At 47.6% G+C, this 16609-nt stretch overlaps 1 protein-coding gene across 5 annotated transcripts in view; it reads right to left on the bottom strand.

Annotated features, from left to right (window-relative positions):
• SKI (SKI proto-oncogene) overlaps positions 1 to 16609 on the bottom strand; it is a 172117-nt gene that overhangs the window by 42058 nt on the left and 113450 nt on the right. The window lies entirely within an intron of this gene.

Raw genomic sequence — 16609 nt, 5'->3', positions numbered from 1 at the left:
GGGGAGCAGTAAATTCCAGCTGTCAAGTTGCAATGATCTGAGCTGCAGGGTCCTGGGTGACATTTTAGGGGTTGGATTTCGCCACAAGACGGCTGTGCCCTTTCAAGCAGAGGGGGGGAAGGAGCAGGACTGTACACATTTGGAAGAGGGAAAAGGGAGATCTCGTATCTCACACACTGCCAGGCAGTGATGGTTGTGGATGAATTTTCGATTTCCCTCTCTCTGGGCAAAGAGAAACTACACTAGCTAACTATGCCAAGAAGAAAGGGTGTGTGGGTGTGTGTGTGGGGTGTGTGTGTGGGAGAGGGAGAGAGACAGAGAGAGAGAGAGCTCACTATGTCCATTCTCATGGACACCAAGGGACCAGAGGTTGTACATAGAGTTCAAATGTAATGCTGATTTCAAATTCCCTTTTGTGCACCAGCAAGCATGACCATCCCATAGGCCGCATAGCGCATCAGGGTTAGGAAGAAGGAAGGAATGAAAGGACAGACTAGATCAGTAAGGGTTGCATACATGGTGTTGCATTTGTGGCTTCTGCTTTGGGTTGGTTGGTTTGCATTTCAAAACGTATTCAGAGTGCGCACGGGGTTTTCATGTTCTGTGGTTGTTTTTGCCCTTCTCTACATCTGTATGCCATTCTCATGAGGCTGGGGGAGTGAGTGTGATTCTACAGTTTCAAAACACTTTGGAAAAAGAACACCACTGCAGTTAAACATTGAGAAAAGCCTACTTCAAGCAAAAACCCAGGGGTGGTATTGAATGCTAGTCCTGCTCACAGTGGACCCACTGAAGCTGACAGACACAACTAACTGAGGTTCATTCATTTCAATGGGTCTACTCAGACTGGCACATAGCTGAATACAATCCTAGGTGTGCTGCCGTGGGTGTCTGTTATAAACGAGAATGGAATCAAATGCCATACTCATTTGGCACAAAGAAATTCAGCTCTGTTCCACCGACATGTCAGTAACTTGTGGCCTCCTGAGCAATATCCAACCTCTTGAGTTACCAGCGCAAACAAAGCCAAACGGGGCATGTGGAGGGAACAGCAGCTGTGGCCACGGGATGTACTGGCCATCCCCTTTGTGAAGGTCACTGGCCCATCCCATCTCCAACGGGCCCTCCTCCAGTAATTCCTGACGAAGACTTCGCATGCTATTGTTAGCATGTGTTTTTTAAAATATTTATTGGGTTGTATCCAGTTAAGCTACACTCCAAACGTGGGGGATCTTTGGCCCTCCAGATATTGCTGAACTACAACTTCCATCATCCCTGGCCATTGGCCTGCTGGGAGTTGTAGTTCAGCAACATCTGACGGGTCAAAGGTTCCCTGCACCTGTTACACCCAGAGTAGACCACTGAAGTTAACAAACCTACGTTAGCCATGCCCATTAACTTCAATAGTCTTCTCTGAGTAGGACTACAACTGGATGCAACCCATCCATTTTCTTCTGAAGGGTCGTAGCTCTGTGGCAAAGCATCTGATCTGCATGCAGGAGGTCCAAGATTCCATCCCCGACATGTTCAGGCAGGGCTGGGAATGTCTGCTACCTGAAAACCCGGTGCTGTTGCCAGTCAGAGCAGACAATGTTGAGCTAGATGGACCAACAGGCAGCTCCTTAAGTGACACCAATGCTTAAAAGTTTTTTTCTTACTATTCAATTCGTAGCAGTTAGTGGCATATTTTCAAACACAAAATCTTTTAAAATTTTGCCATGCCTCCTTCGTTCTCCAGATCTGTTTATCGGCTCTACTTCAGATACAAGGATATATACTCATTTGTTTCCTACACGGATTGTCCCAAGCTCTTAGGACAACATGGGCTATCCACTGAAATGTATAAAGAGAGAAACCACTTACGAAAACGCTCTATAAGGTGGTCTGATTGGAGCACACCACTTAATAGAATAATTTAGTCGGCCAGGATCTTTGGTCAAAGAACAGCAATGAGAAGCTGAAGAAGCGAGCATTATGGACAAATAGATTTTAGCTCCAGGGGAGGGGGGGGGAAATGGGATCAGGTGGGTAGAAACCAATTAAAGGATCAAAGGCCTCCTGACGCTATGAGGCTCGCGTCAAGGCAAATGTCCTCAAGAAGATGTTGCCAAGTATGAGAGCTTGAAAAAACAGGATAACAGATCAGTTGCTCTCTCTCCATTAGGGGAAGTGGTAGCCATGTCTGATTATAATGTTTTAACGGTTAACGCATGTAAGCTTGAAAAACAACCTAGAATCCTCCGGAACAAGGGCTCCCAATCTTGACGGGAGCACCAATCTAGCTTCTGACAATGGAGGGACAAAGGACCATGCGCCCTCCTATCTTGATAAATGGGCAGAACCATATCAAAGCGGCCCAATATCCTACGGAAGTCAGCTAGATCCAAACCACGCAAGTCCTTAAGGATGGTAGGGTGCACTTTGAAGGGGTGTGTGTCGGGAACTAATTAAGTAGCAGTGGTGGTGATTGGCAAAATGTGCTCCAAACCTGCTTGACTGCGTGTGGGATTGACTGCTGAAGTCTTAGAAGCCATGCACTCGACATTACCCTATATACGCAGGGGGGCAGGTACTACAAGCTTAAAGCAAGCAAGCAAGCTGAGATTTCTTAGGAAATTGAAGTATCATCACATTTTGCAGTTTGCCTGGCCTTCCTCACACACCCAAACCCTACAAGGGTAGGACAGCCTAAACAAGACAACCGAAAAGAGACACAATGAGGCAGCAAGACAAGAGAACAGTTCAGAGCGGCGACTCTCAACATTTTTCTCCCGCGGACCACTTGAAAATCGCCGAGGGTCTTGGCGGACCACTCCATGATTTTTCTGCCTGTTGTAGTACTTGTAAGGTGCTGTGGTAGGGGCTGTATAATTTAACTGCATCTTTGTTGCATGCGCGCACACAGTATTTATTGTATTACAACTTGCATTCTATAGAATTCAAATTGTAATACGATATGAAAAATAAAACCAGCAGGAAACGTACAAATCTATGTGAATATTCAACGCAGCTGTGGCGTCTGGGCCACCGGAACGAAGCTCGCAGACCTCTGGGTGGTCCATGGACTACAGTTTAGGAACCTCTGGTTTAGAAGGACAAGGAAATGTGCACAATTTATTATTTATTCATTTATTTATTTGATTTGTATCCCACCCTTCCTCCCAGCAGGAGCCCAGGGCGGCCGACAAAGCACTAAAACACTTTAAAACATCATAGAAACAGATCTTAAAATACATTGAAACAAAACAGCTTTAAAAACATTTTTAGAAAAACAACCTTAAAAAAGGGTTAAAAACATATTAAACAATTGTGACACAGATGCAGACTGGGAAAGGTCTCAACTTAAAAGGCTTGTTGAAAGAGGAAAATCTTCAAAAGGCGCCGAAAAGATAGCAGAGATGGCGCCTGCCTAGTATTCAAACGAGACACCCCACTTGCTATTAAGGGTTAGAGAAGGGCCATAGTTTAGTAGCAGGCTTTGCATGCAAAAAGTCCCAGGTTCTATAATCATCTCCAGGGAGGGCTGCAAAAGATTCCTGTCCAGAACCCCAAGGAGAAGCTGCCACAGTTAACGCATGCAACCGTGAGCCAGGTGGACCAACGTTCCTGACTCGGGCTCCGACAAACAGGATGTGAAACAAAGCCCCCTGCATGGTCCAAACCTGCACGCAGAACCCCGTTGGTAAGATTCCAAAGAGGTCCTGCACACAGTGTCCTTGATGCCTGATCCAAACCGGGAGGTAGGAAAAAGAGCAAGTTCACTCTTGGGGGTGGGGAAACCAACCCCGCAGATCTGCGTCCATCGCCTCTGGTCTTGCAAGAGAAATAAACAAATAAAACCGGCATATATAGAAGCAAAGGTTTAGATCTCTCCCTCCCTTCCTCCTTAACAGTGTCGACAGTTTCCAAGCAGATGGGAACATTGAACCCATAAAAGATGGGGACTGTTAACCGGAATGGGGAGAAAGGGGGAAGGAGGAGAGATTTGACAATGGGGAGGTTTGTTATCCTTTCTGCCAAAAGGGAACTTGGGGGGGGAGAGAGAGAGAGAGGATCAGCAGCAGCCAAACAGTCTTAGGAAGGCAGGCTCCCTTCATACGTTGCGCTTCAGTTGTCTGATGTGGCAGGTGTCCTGACGCCCTCATTCGGTCTTAGGAAGGCAGGCTCCCTTCATACTTTGCGCTTCAGTTGTCTGATGTGGCAGGTGTCCTGACGCCCTCATTCGGGGGAGCACCCCAAGAGGTCACGGGAGTCACGGTTATTTGGCACAGGGCATGGGAACAATAGCTCGGGAAGGGGGCCTCACGGCCCCCTTTTACACGCCCTGCCCCTTGCTCTTTTGTTCGATGTCGCCATCCCAGAACGGCTGTCGCTACCCTTAGTCTGCGCTGGATCAGGGGTGGGTGGAAAGGCTTTCCTCCTGCAACCTAGTGCTTTCAGAAAATGATAGCCCTACATGCTGCCTCCCCCCCCCCCGCCAAAGACCGCTTGCTTTTCTCCCCTCTGGTTTCACATCAGTTCCTGGCATGCGTGTCACGGAGCACTCTCTCCACTGGCAAGGGTGGCCACTGGAAGCCTTGTGCGTCCCAGGCCAGAATAACTGACCTCGACCCCAGGGCTGGCTTTTGGGACGGACCTTTTGTCCGTTCGCTCTCAGGGGAGAGGAGATGGGGGGGAGAGAAAGGGTTCCACAACTACCTTTCTGCTCTCTATTGTGACGTTGCACCGATACGCTCTCGCTTTTCATCCTTCCGGTTTTTTTCCCACACACCCCAAAGCCCCACCCCAGAAAGTTTGGGGCAGGTCAGGAAAACCTAGAGGCTCTGTTCCCAATGCAAAACAAAAAAAAGTACTTGAAAGGACGACCGGGATCTCTTCTCGATCGTCCCAGAGTGCAGGACACGGAATAATGGGTTCAAGTTGCAGGAAGCCAGATTTCGACTGGACATCAGGAAAAACCTCCTAACATCTGGAGGGCCAAATGTCCCCTCCTGCTTTATAGTATAAACCAAGTATGAGGAACCTTTGGCCCTCCAGATGTTGCTGAACTACAGCTCCCATCAGCCCCAGCAAGCAGGGGAAAGGGCCAGGAATAGCCAGAGTTGCAGTTTAGCAACAAAGTCATAAAGATTTCGACCGACAGGGAGGCAGGAGGGGGACGACAAACACGGATGATATATTTAAAACATTAATACCCCATCTTTCTTCAATAAGCCCAAGGCGGCCAACAACATCAGTCAAAACAGTAACTTCAGTGCTCCAAATACAGAGAAAAGGATAAAAATATACAAGCCACCATCAAAAATAATTTAACCACGGCAATTGAGAGAGAGAGAAGCAGCCCTTGGTGGCTCAAAAGCCTTCATCAAAGGGCAGGTTTTGACCATACTATGGGAGGTTCATTACAGAGGGGTCAGGAACATATGGGGTGGAAAGATCAATGTTACAACTACAATCCAGAACCCCGCTCCGCCTGCCTACCCACTTGGAAGTGCTTTCCACAGCCACACATTAAAATCAATGGAATTCTTTTTAAGTGAAGAGGTTCTGGCACAGTAGCGACTAGCTCTTTGCCTACAGCAAGACAGCTCCACCAAGGTTTGGGACACGACATGCACCCAGAAGCCATCGATGTCCCCGGCCAAGGGCTTACTGCACATCAGTACAGTGTCCCTTTAAAACGTTATGATGTTCGCCAACAGAGACATTCTGCAAACACTTTCATTTTATACATGCAGGTAGTTCTAGCTGATGCCATCTGCACTCTCTCGTTTTTCCCCCCACCTTAAAAATATGGGGCATCTGGGGTGGAGGGGGGTGAGGGTGAAGACTGGGATGCTCCCCCTTAGAATCCAAGTTAACAGGACTGTGCTTTGATCGCTGTAAAAAGAGACCGACGTGTAGGGACGTCTTTAGAAAAAGAGGGCAGATGAAATTGGATTAAAGCCTTCATCTGATCAATCTGTCGGACTGAAGCTCTCTTTCCTTCTCCCTCCCACACCGTGGCACAGAAACGTGCATCAGGGCAGAAGAAAGCAAGCACCTCGCCCCAAACATACAACACTTTCTGATCCACAGTGGATGAAGGAGGGAGTCCCCTTTCACGTCCCACCTACTGCGGCCTTCACATTCCCTGCCTTGCAAAGGTTTAACAATTGTATGTGTGTGGGGGGGGGGGGGGAGAGGGAGAATGGTCAGAAATTAAGACCGGCTTCCCTTGACACCATTGCGATGATATGATATGGATTGCCTTCAAGTCGATCCTGACTTATGGCAACCCTATGAACAGGGCTTTCATGGTAAGCGGTATTCAGAGGGGGTTTACCATTGCCTTCCTCTGAGGCTGAGAGGCAACGACTGGCCCAACATCACACAGTGGGGATTTGAACCCTGAGCTCCCAGAGTAATAAAACAGGGTCGAATTCAGCATCCAGGGAACAAGGGCAGCTGCCCGGTTGCTAAAGTAAGACCAGAGTTGGGATTCAAAAGCCCACCAAGGCACATGTATGCGATCAAGGTTCTACACAAGGGAACATAGGATGCACTGCTTTATACCATGTCAGTTGGTCGGTCCATCCACCACAGTATCGCCCATGCCAACTGGCAGTGGCTGTACAGGGTTTTGGATAGCAACTGAGCCTGGGAACTTCTGCATATGAAGTACATGGTCTACAAATGAGCCACTGCCCGTCTCCAATACAGCATGCCACACAGCCATATCGATCCTCCAATATCAACCACCTCAAGCCCGAGCACTGGCAGGGAAGGCCCTCTTTGTGATGCCGCCTCTGGCTGATGCTCGATTGGTGTCAACCTGTGGCACGGTCTTCTTGGGGGTGGCTCCTCGTCTGTGGAGCGCCCTCCCCAGTGAGGTGCGTCTATCTCTCCCACTACTGACTTTCAGGAAAAAATTAAAGGCATTCCTGTTTACCCAGGCATTTGATGGCTGATCAATATTGGTCATGGCAACCCTGCAATTAGTAACGGCGAGGGCACGTGATTGTTTTAAAATGTTTTCAGATGGTTAAATATTTTTAGATGGTTTTAATTGTTTTAAATGTGTTTTGTTTAATTTTAAATTGCATGGATGTTTTGATGCCTGCGCCCTGGGCTCCTTTGGAAGGAAGGGCAAGATACAAATGTTACCCATAAGTAAATAAAATACTGTAAACAGACCCACCTCTCGGGAGTCACACTTCATTCCATTTCATCCAATACCTGGCATTCTTCCCCTGTCACAAGTTTGTGTTTCCCTGTTCAGCATGCTAGATCTCTTGTTGTTTCTGGGTGTAACTTCAGAGAGAGTCGTAGCGGCACATGCAAAGCGCCTCCCTCTCAAACCTCCCAGCTGGCCTGAGCCATCGAAGATCTGCCCATTTAGAAAACGTGGCTTCCCCGACGACACGAAGGCATTTGCTTTCCCACAGTGGAAGGCCGTGAAAACATGGCTCAGTTAATTCAAAAACCTCACAGCCCTGCGGAGACATACAAATGCTAACACCAACTGCGAGGCTTTCACGGCCAGGGCTAACAGTTGGCCTTTTGGCCATAAGGTGGGGTATAAGTTTAATAAATCAATAAATAAACAGTTCTTGCAGTCATCATGTGCAAGCGTAAGAAGAGACCGTACGCCCGAACAGGCCAAAGGCCCATCTAGTCCAGCAGCCTGTTCTCACAGGGGCCAACCAGATGCCCCAATGGGAAAGCAGGATCTGAGTCTCTCTCTCCCCAGTTGTGATTCCCAGTAACTGATATTGAGGAGCCTACTGCCTCTGAGAGCGCAGGAAAGAGCATAGGAACAGCCCTGCTGGATTGGGCCAGTGCCCCATCCAGTTCAGCATCTTGTTCTCATGGTGACCAACCAGAGGAGGAGGAAGAGGAGGAGGAGGAGGAGGAGGAGGAGGAGGACAATAGCAATAATAATAATAACCCCCCACCTTTCGCCCAGAGGTCCCAGGGCGTGTTACAACAATTTAAAAACACATACAGTAGGGCCCCGCTCATACGGCAGGTTCCGTTCCAGACCACCGCCATAAAGCGGAACGCATTGACTAGCATTGTCTAAAATGGCGCCCGACGCCTGCAAAACGCCGTAAAAGTGAAAGAAGCGCCGTAGGAGGAGGGCCTTTCTGCAATTGACAACCGCCGTTATCAGTGGAACGCCGCAAAGCGGAGCGCCACAAAGCAGGGCCCTACTGCAACTAAAAACAGTTAACAGCAACCTAAACACCATCCCAGAAAATAAGGGTCCTAAACATATACACCTCAGGTGTCGAAGGCCAGGGTAAAGAGGTGCATCTCCAGGATTCGCCAAAATGAAATTGCCAGTCGCATCTCGGTGGGGAGGGAGTTCCGCAGCTTAGGGGCTGCCACAGAGAAGGCCCTCTCTCGGGCCACCGCCACCCCGAGCTTCCTGCCTCTGACAGCAGGACCATCGCGACTAGTAGCCACTGACAGTCTCATCCTCTACGAGGAAAAGACATGAAGCTGATAGCAAGGAAGGGTGGAAGACACGGAGGCTCAGCTGTGGCTCGGGTGGAACGAACAGAGTGGCCAACGCTATCCTGTTAAGCCCCTGCTCAAAAGCTGGCTTCCCAGTCCCCTGATCGTGACCTGCCTTTTTTCCCTCCTTTTCTTTAATGCTTTAAAAAGGAAGCAAAATGATGCTTTCAAGGTTCCTCCGCCTTTAATGCAGAATATGTCCAGTTACACTGTCTCAGGGGAACAATGGACAAAGACGCCTCTGGTACAAACGCTCTTTCATGGCATGTTTTCCACGAGGACAGACATCGAAGTATTTTCCAGTCTGGGAGAGAATTAGTAAACATTACATGGTTTCTTGCCTCGCAGAAAGCACGGACCCAGAGCATTTGTCTTGTGGTCACTTCACATGGGTCGTTTTGTCTACCACAAGAATGCCCTGCAAGTCTTCAAGCCTCACCACATTCTTCTTGTGCGCCACTCCGCCAACAAGAGAGGAAAAGTAACAGACTCTTCAGAGGACCCGCAATTAGTGCCTTTGTGACGTAAGCTGAAGTTGCTTCTCACACCTATTTGCATACCAAGCAACTAACATACCTTATACCAGGGACAGCGACAAAGACTGCAGTGCTTCGCAGACCTGGTCCAGGTCACACATGCTCTAGCTATGTGCAGACGACATTGCTGCAGTGATCTCCAAGTAAGGTCATCTTTAAACATGGTCTGGAAATTGCAACTGGTCCAAAATGTAGTCATCAGGGTGCTGTCTGGAGTCTGCAACTGGTTCAAACACACCTGTCTTGTATCAATTGTGGTGGTTACTTATTTGTTTCTACGCTCAATGTAAGGCATCACCGTTAACCTTCAAATCTCTTAGTTGCCTAGAACCAGGGAACCTCAATTACTGCCTTCTGCCATATGAACCTCACCAGAGGAAGTTGAAAAGGCATCTGCAATTGGCAGGGCCTTTTCAGTGGTGGTAGCAAAACAGTGGAACGTCTTCCCTGGGGAGATCCAGCAGGCACTGAAAACCAACTCATTCTGACATGCTTGAAATGCTTAGCAGACTGCGGGGGTTTTGGTTGTTTGGGGTTTAAGTTGTTGCTCGGTTTTTGATGTCAGGCCTGTTTCTGTTTTTTAGTTTTGTTTTGTCATATCTGATTTCATGGTTGATTTGCTTTGAGCGCAATGTGTTGTAGGAAAGCAAAATGTAAATGAAAAAGCACACAAACACAGGCGAGCAACAGCCACCACAGACACTCAGGACACATTCCCACTGTTTGGTGGGCATTTTGCTAACACACGGACAATTTTTGCACTGGAAGAGACATGCCACGTGTGAAACGACCCTCAAAGAGTCGACGGTCCACAAGTTCACATCACGTCAGCAAGCAAACAGAAAGAACTGACTGAAGGCCCCCCTTCAAAAAATGATGCTTCCTACACCTTCAAAGGCCCGCTAGGAAACAACACCACATATCAAAAAAGGAATTAGGAGTCACGCGTGCTATGATGCACAGGAACAAACTGCCGCACCCGATGCCAGAACAGCTACCATCTTCTAAGATAGGAGGAACTTATGCAAGACAACCCCACTGTAAGGAGCACATGCCAGGAGGCAACCCTATCCTAAGGAGTCCAAGCGGTCTGGGCTTTGTTCCACAACATTCCTCAGTCAAATGGGTGAACTTGCCCCAGTGCAGTTTGCTAGACACCGTTCCTGGCAAGTACAGGATTCTATAACCAGTCGGAGATGCTCTTGGATCACTTTGACAAGTCATAGCTGTGATCTTTCCCTGTCCAGCACAATTCTCTCTCTCTCTCTCTCGCTCTCTGTCACCTGTAGGTGCTGAGCCGTTAAGGGGGGGCAAGGAGGGAGGGCGCCTGCAAGATGCATCTCCTGCACACAAAGTTATCGTTCATGCAACAACCCTTGGGCATCTTTCCTTGGAAAGGGTTCTGTAAAGTCTTGTCTCCAGGACAGAAACAGGGCACCAATAAATTCTCTAATGTCAAAGTGCTGGTAATGCAGGACGGAGGTTGTGGCTTTTCCCTGTCCTTTACTTCCACTCTCCCTGATGTCAAATCACATTAAACCAACAATCAATTTCTCTGTCTGGTTCTCTCTCCTCCCTCCCGCCCTTCTCCTCCCTCCCCACCCCCCAGCCTTCTTGCTGAATTACATTTGAGTCCAGGAAAGGCTGGCCTATGGCCAGAGATTCATCAATAGCCCGGCTCCATCCACAACTGGCAGGGCTATCTTGGTGACATAATGCTTCTCTCTCATCCTCTGCCACCAAACACATCTTTCCTTTCCGTTGGATGGCCTCAAAGCTGATCTGCAGACTGCAGCAGAGGTTAGGTGTGAACACCCCCACTCCTGACCCTAGAGAAACAACTGGCAGTTTCATTGCACTAGTGGGCAAAAGCCAACTACACATAGCTGAAAGGGCATGGGGCAAATTTTAATTTTAATTGCATTTGTATTCCGCCTGTTCTGCAAGGATATCAAGGTGTTGTGAACAGTCCTCTCCCGCTCCCCATTTCATCCTCTCAACAACCCTGCGAGGTAGTTAAGGCCGAGAGGCAGCGACTGGCCCAAGGTCACCCAGTGAGCTTCATGGGCAAGTGGGGAATTTGAACCCAGGTCCTGGCCTGACACTCCAACCGCTACACTAAAACAGATTTCCTATGATGTGCATGCATACTATCCAAAACTCTTTATTACTTCACGTAAATCAACATCATACCACAGACAGAAAGCTGGGGATGAGCCTCTCAACCCTTTCACAGTGTGGGGCAAGCCCCAGAAATATTTGTTTTGGAATATTTCATTTCAGTTAGTAAGAAGCCTTAAAAAGAAAAAAAGAGCAACTTTAAAAAATCATATAGGAGAACCTCACTGTCTGTCTCTCAACTGAAATATGATCACTGCATCAATATTCTCCTTTTCCTCCAAGGAACTCAAAAGTAGCATACATTGTACTCCCCATCTCTATATTAGCTTCACAATGACCCTGTAAGGTAGGTTAGGCTGAGAGACAGACTGGCCCAAGGTTACCCAGCAACCTAAACCCAGCCTACATAAACTTGCCTTAATTAAAACCATTCACTTGTCATCACTTTGGGCAGCCACCTATATGAAAATATTTGTTTATCTTAATATGGAACAATAAATTGCTGGACTCAGCAAATCCTATTTTCTTAAGAAAATAAGGTTGTAATTCAACAATTCAGTGGGCATTGCTGTTACTGATATATATATACTTATACAAAGGTTCGTAAGAGTATTAAGTACTCGTGCTTGTGATAATTAGATAAAATGGTATATTAAACTGAATTTAGAATAATGTATCGTATTTCTGTGTGATTTCAAAGTTGTATCTCTTTAAAGATAAAAATGAATAAAGCTATTCTTTTTAAAAAGTATTATACTGTTGGTTTCATAAGGATTTTTTTTTTAAAAAAAAACACTAAACAAATAGAAAAGAAAAACTATAAAGTTTTGTGTCAAATAATCACAGAAACTTAGGGTGACCAAGCAGGTGCCTTGTTGAAAAGAAAAGTCTCTGGGGAGCAGGATGGAAAGTTGTTGTGGTTCAGAAAAGGATTTAAAAAAGCAAACCCATAAAGGCATTATGGTGACAGATGAGGGTGACAAAGAGGTCACCTCCTTTCAACAAGGCTTGCCCCCACCCCTCCCCAACACCCCCCCTCTCTTCATCTGAAGAGGGGGAGCACTTGGCCACGTCCATCGATGGAGTTCAACTGAAGGTAACCGAGATGGCAAGGGTCCATAAACAAGTCTGCCGGAAAGAGTACGGGGCGGACTTTCTTCTCTCCTTTCCTTTAATCTCTGCACCACCAGCAGCAGCCACAAAGAGAACCTTTTCTGGTTAGAGTTCCCCTATCGCTCTCCCAAGTATATACCCTTCAAGTGATAGCTATTCTCCCCCCCCCCCCGCACTCTTTAGCAAGGAACACACAAAAGTTCAGGAGAGGGAAAGGCGTGTTTTTCAATAATGAACTGGGTGATTAATCCTGATCGACACCCGGCCCTTAAAATTACTTTTCAGCAGCTAGTGGTAGGTGGCCAAATTATACCTTTCCATCACATTGGGTGCTACCGCTTATCTCTTATGCACATTTTCTCATCGAATTCAGGGAGGGGGGGGGAAGGACTCGGAACAATTATACCAAAAGTACTGAGTAATTCCACCTACTTTTTTGGGGAGGGGGGAAAGAGAAGAGAAAATGGCATGAAATCACTCCTTCCTAGCATGGCATTGAAAAGATTCAGGGGAAAGAAAGAGCTTTCAACGTGTACATTAAGTCAGAATGCTTTTTTTTTCTCTTTGGCTTTTAAAGAGGGTTTTTAAAGTGACGGGTTATTTAGATTTGTTCCACAGACAAAAACGCACGCGAACAACAGAAATGGTACAAATGCAACCAGCCTTCTCTAGATTTTTGCACCGGCCAGTCCACAACTTAGGGTAGAGGTGGGCAACCTGCAGCCTAATTGCAAAAACCCTCCGCAAGGGATCAGTTCAGGCCTCTGGCAAGAACAATCTCTCTTCCCCCCCCCCCCCGGCAGCTCAGGGAGAAAAAAAGGGGTGGCAAAGAGAGAGAGAGAGAGAGAGAGAGAGAGAGAGAGAAGGGGTGGCACTGTTGGCATCTGGCCCCTTCCACTGCTGCATTTGACCCCGACAGACTATTCATGAGGCAGCGCAGTCCTTGACAGAAAAGGTGGACAGAGTTGGCCACCCTTGGCTTAGGTAAACAGCCAGTGTGGCGTGGTGGTTAGTGTGCTGGACCTAGGAGACCAGGGTTCAAATCCCCATTCAGCCATGAAGCTCACTGGGTGACCTTGCGGCCAGTCACTGCCTCTCTCTCAGCCTACCCCACCTCAAAGGGTTGTTGTGAGGATTAAATGAGGAGGGGGAGAACCTTGTACGTCACCGTGAGCTCCTCCGTGAAAAACAGCAGGATATAAATGCAGCAATGAATAAAATAAATATTGGGGCGGAAGAACGATGAGAACATTTCTAGCGTCTGCTCCGCATTTGGGGCAGGAGGCTCCGGCAAGATGCCCTCAGTGGGATCGCCTCCTTTTTTTTTTGCCACTAACTGCCAACTGGCTTGCTCTTTCCTCTCACTGGGCTCAAATCCATGCTGCTAACCAGAAGGAGAAGGCAAGGGGAATGGACTTGCTCTGTCCTCGATAATATCATCATCATCGCCGCCCACATGTTTGTCGAAGACAGTTAATCACAAAGGGTGAGAAGCCCAGCCAGGGGGCTCTGGGTTCAGCAGTCAACCCCTAATGGGGTGTGGGTGCCCAGGAAAAACCTAAGAAGAGAGCGGCTGCTGGATTAGGCCTGGGGCCCATCATAGTCCAGCATCCTGTTCTCACAGGGGCCAACGAGATGCCTCTTGGGAAGTCCACAAGCAGGATCTGAGTGTAAGGGCACTCATCTGTTGGGAATACTTTGATTTTGATTCTTGCATTGAGCAGGGGGTTGGACTTGATGGCCTTATAGGCCCCTTCCAACTCTACTATTCTATGATTCCACACTGCTTTATATCAAGTCAGGCTATTTATTTTATTACATTTCTACCCCGCCTTTCTTTTCATGATAGAAACCCAAGGCGGCTTACATATGTTTCCCAGTAAGTCTCCCATCCAGGCACTGACTAGACCTGACCCTGCTTAGCTTCAGCCTCATGTGCTTCAGACCATAGCCTGGGACCATTGGTCTAGCTAGGTCAGTACTGTCTATACCGAGTGGCAGCGGCTGCCTAAGGCGAGTGGGGTGGAACCTTAGGCCCTCTGGGTGTAGTTGAACCCCAGCTTCCATCAGCCCCAGCCAGCATGGCCAGGGATGATGGGAGCTGCAGTCTAGGAGCATCTAGAAGGCCAAAAGTGCCCCACCTCTGGCCCAGCGTTTCAGATCAAGTCCTATTTGGGAGATTCCAGGGGATAAATTTGGAACCTTTCGTGGCATTCTAGTCAGCTGCAGCTCTCCCCTATCTCGGGATGGGTTATAATACATCCTTATCGTATTCTATCCTCACAATAACCCAATGAGTCACGGTGAGCTGAAACAGCTCGTTGCATAAAGTCATCTAAACTTGCTTCCTGGCTGACTGGAATTTGAACCCATGTCCAAGCGGCTCAGAGTAACACACCACAACCACCACCCTCTCTCTTTCTCCGGGGGAGAGAATTTGATCACCAGGCTTGGCAACGCTTCAGCATCTAAAAGGCAGGTTGACCATTACACGGGAGAACCTCGTTAATGATTTGGTTTATTGTTATATTTATGTTTTCATGGTGGGAGAGGGAAGGAAGAGCCACCACTTGGGATTTTCTGCTTCAGGGGCCAAAATATCCCCGGCGCACTTCTCCCAAAAAGAAATATCTCCCTTTAAAACAACACACACACCTGAATTCTCTTTTATTTGCTCTACAGGATATCTGCTGGCTACAGAAATACAAATGGGTGTTGAAAGAATTGCAGTTGTTTCTAAAGTAGGTATAGCTGTAGGAAACATTCCAAGAGCTTGACTCGTTGGATTCTTTTTTGGGGGGTGGAGTGTGCAATGAGTGAGTAATGGGCTTATGGCTCCGCGCCGATCATTACGACAGATCGATCCAAGAGAAGCTAGCTTCCCCATCCTGAATTACGAGGAAATGTTGCAAGGCACCAGGAGGTGACGCTTTGACAATTACCTCCCTCTCCCCTCCCAAACGCATGAAACTACAGGATGCTGTGGTTGCTATACTTGCAACGTATATTTTCTAGGAATCCAAGGTAAATAAAAAGAAATGCCTTGTTTTTCTAAAAATCAATAAATGGCGAGAGCGTGTTTACAAACTTCTTAAGTTTGTATGTGTTCTCTGTCTTCTGTGATTTTTTTTTTAAAAGAAGTCAACAAAATGGAGGTTGCCATGCCCTCCTTTGCAGCATTGGGAGGGGGAGCCATTTAATGCATTTCCCATCACCCTTGGCCATTGGCTAAGTTGTCTGGGGTTGATGGGAGCTATAATCTGACAACGTCTGGGAACCAAATTTGAAGAACACTGGCCTGTGAGATACTGGGAAGAGGAGTAGAAATATTAGTGTGGTAGAACCAACCAAAACAGTTTAGAGAATAGTATTAACATCTTAAACCACGGGTAACCAGATGTCGCTGGACTACAACTTCCGGTAGCCCCAGCCAGGATGGCCAATGGTCAGCAACAATGAGAGATGGAGTCCAAAAAACAAACAAACATCTGGAGGGTGCCACGTTAGCTACCCCTGTCTTAAACAGGCTCAAGTGTCAATAGCTGCCTCCTCCTTGGAAATCCTAGGAATTGTGGTTCTGTGAAAGAGGTGGGAGAATGGCTAACATCTCCCCCTACACACACACACACACACACACACACACACACACACACACACACACACACACACACACACACACACACACACACACACACACACACACACACACACACACACACACACACACACACACACACACACACACACACACACACACACACACACACACACACACACACACACACACACACACACACACACACACACACACACACACACACACACACACACTCTCTCTCTCTCTCTCTCTCTCTCTCTCTCTCTCTCTCTCACTCACTCACTCACTCACTCACTCACTCACTCACTCACTCACTCACTTTGCAGAACTGTAATTCTTCCCTGGCCCACCTGTTGCAATCAGTATGAAACTGGTTTTACTTTGCAGAGCAAATGTGCTCCATATATCCCTCTCCCTCCCCAAAATAATAGTATTCCGGGTCACACAACCAAGCTGACAGGAGGTATGTTCAAAAGGAAGCACTTCCTCACTTCACGCGCAAAGAACTTGGTGGGATTCAGTGACAAGGTGCATTTTTGGAACTGGGGAACTTGGCGACAAACTAGGGTTAGGGAAAGAAGAGCTGACATGCATCTGGCAGACCTGCAATTATCACATATGCTTCATGTGCTGCGTTAGGTGTGATCAATCATAAGCAGAGCAGTCCTGCACAAGACGGACATCACTGCTGCTGAGAAGAGCGACAACGGACCCCATTAGCGCCAGCCACTGGGATTAA

The sequence above is a fragment of the Rhineura floridana genome, chromosome 18 (genome assembly GCF_030035675.1).
Source record: "Rhineura floridana isolate rRhiFlo1 chromosome 18, rRhiFlo1.hap2, whole genome shotgun sequence".
Taxonomy (NCBI): Eukaryota; Metazoa; Chordata; class Lepidosauria; order Squamata; family Rhineuridae; genus Rhineura; species Rhineura floridana.
Note: the sequence above shows the minus strand (reverse complement) of the source record. Positions and strands in the feature narration are given on the sequence as shown.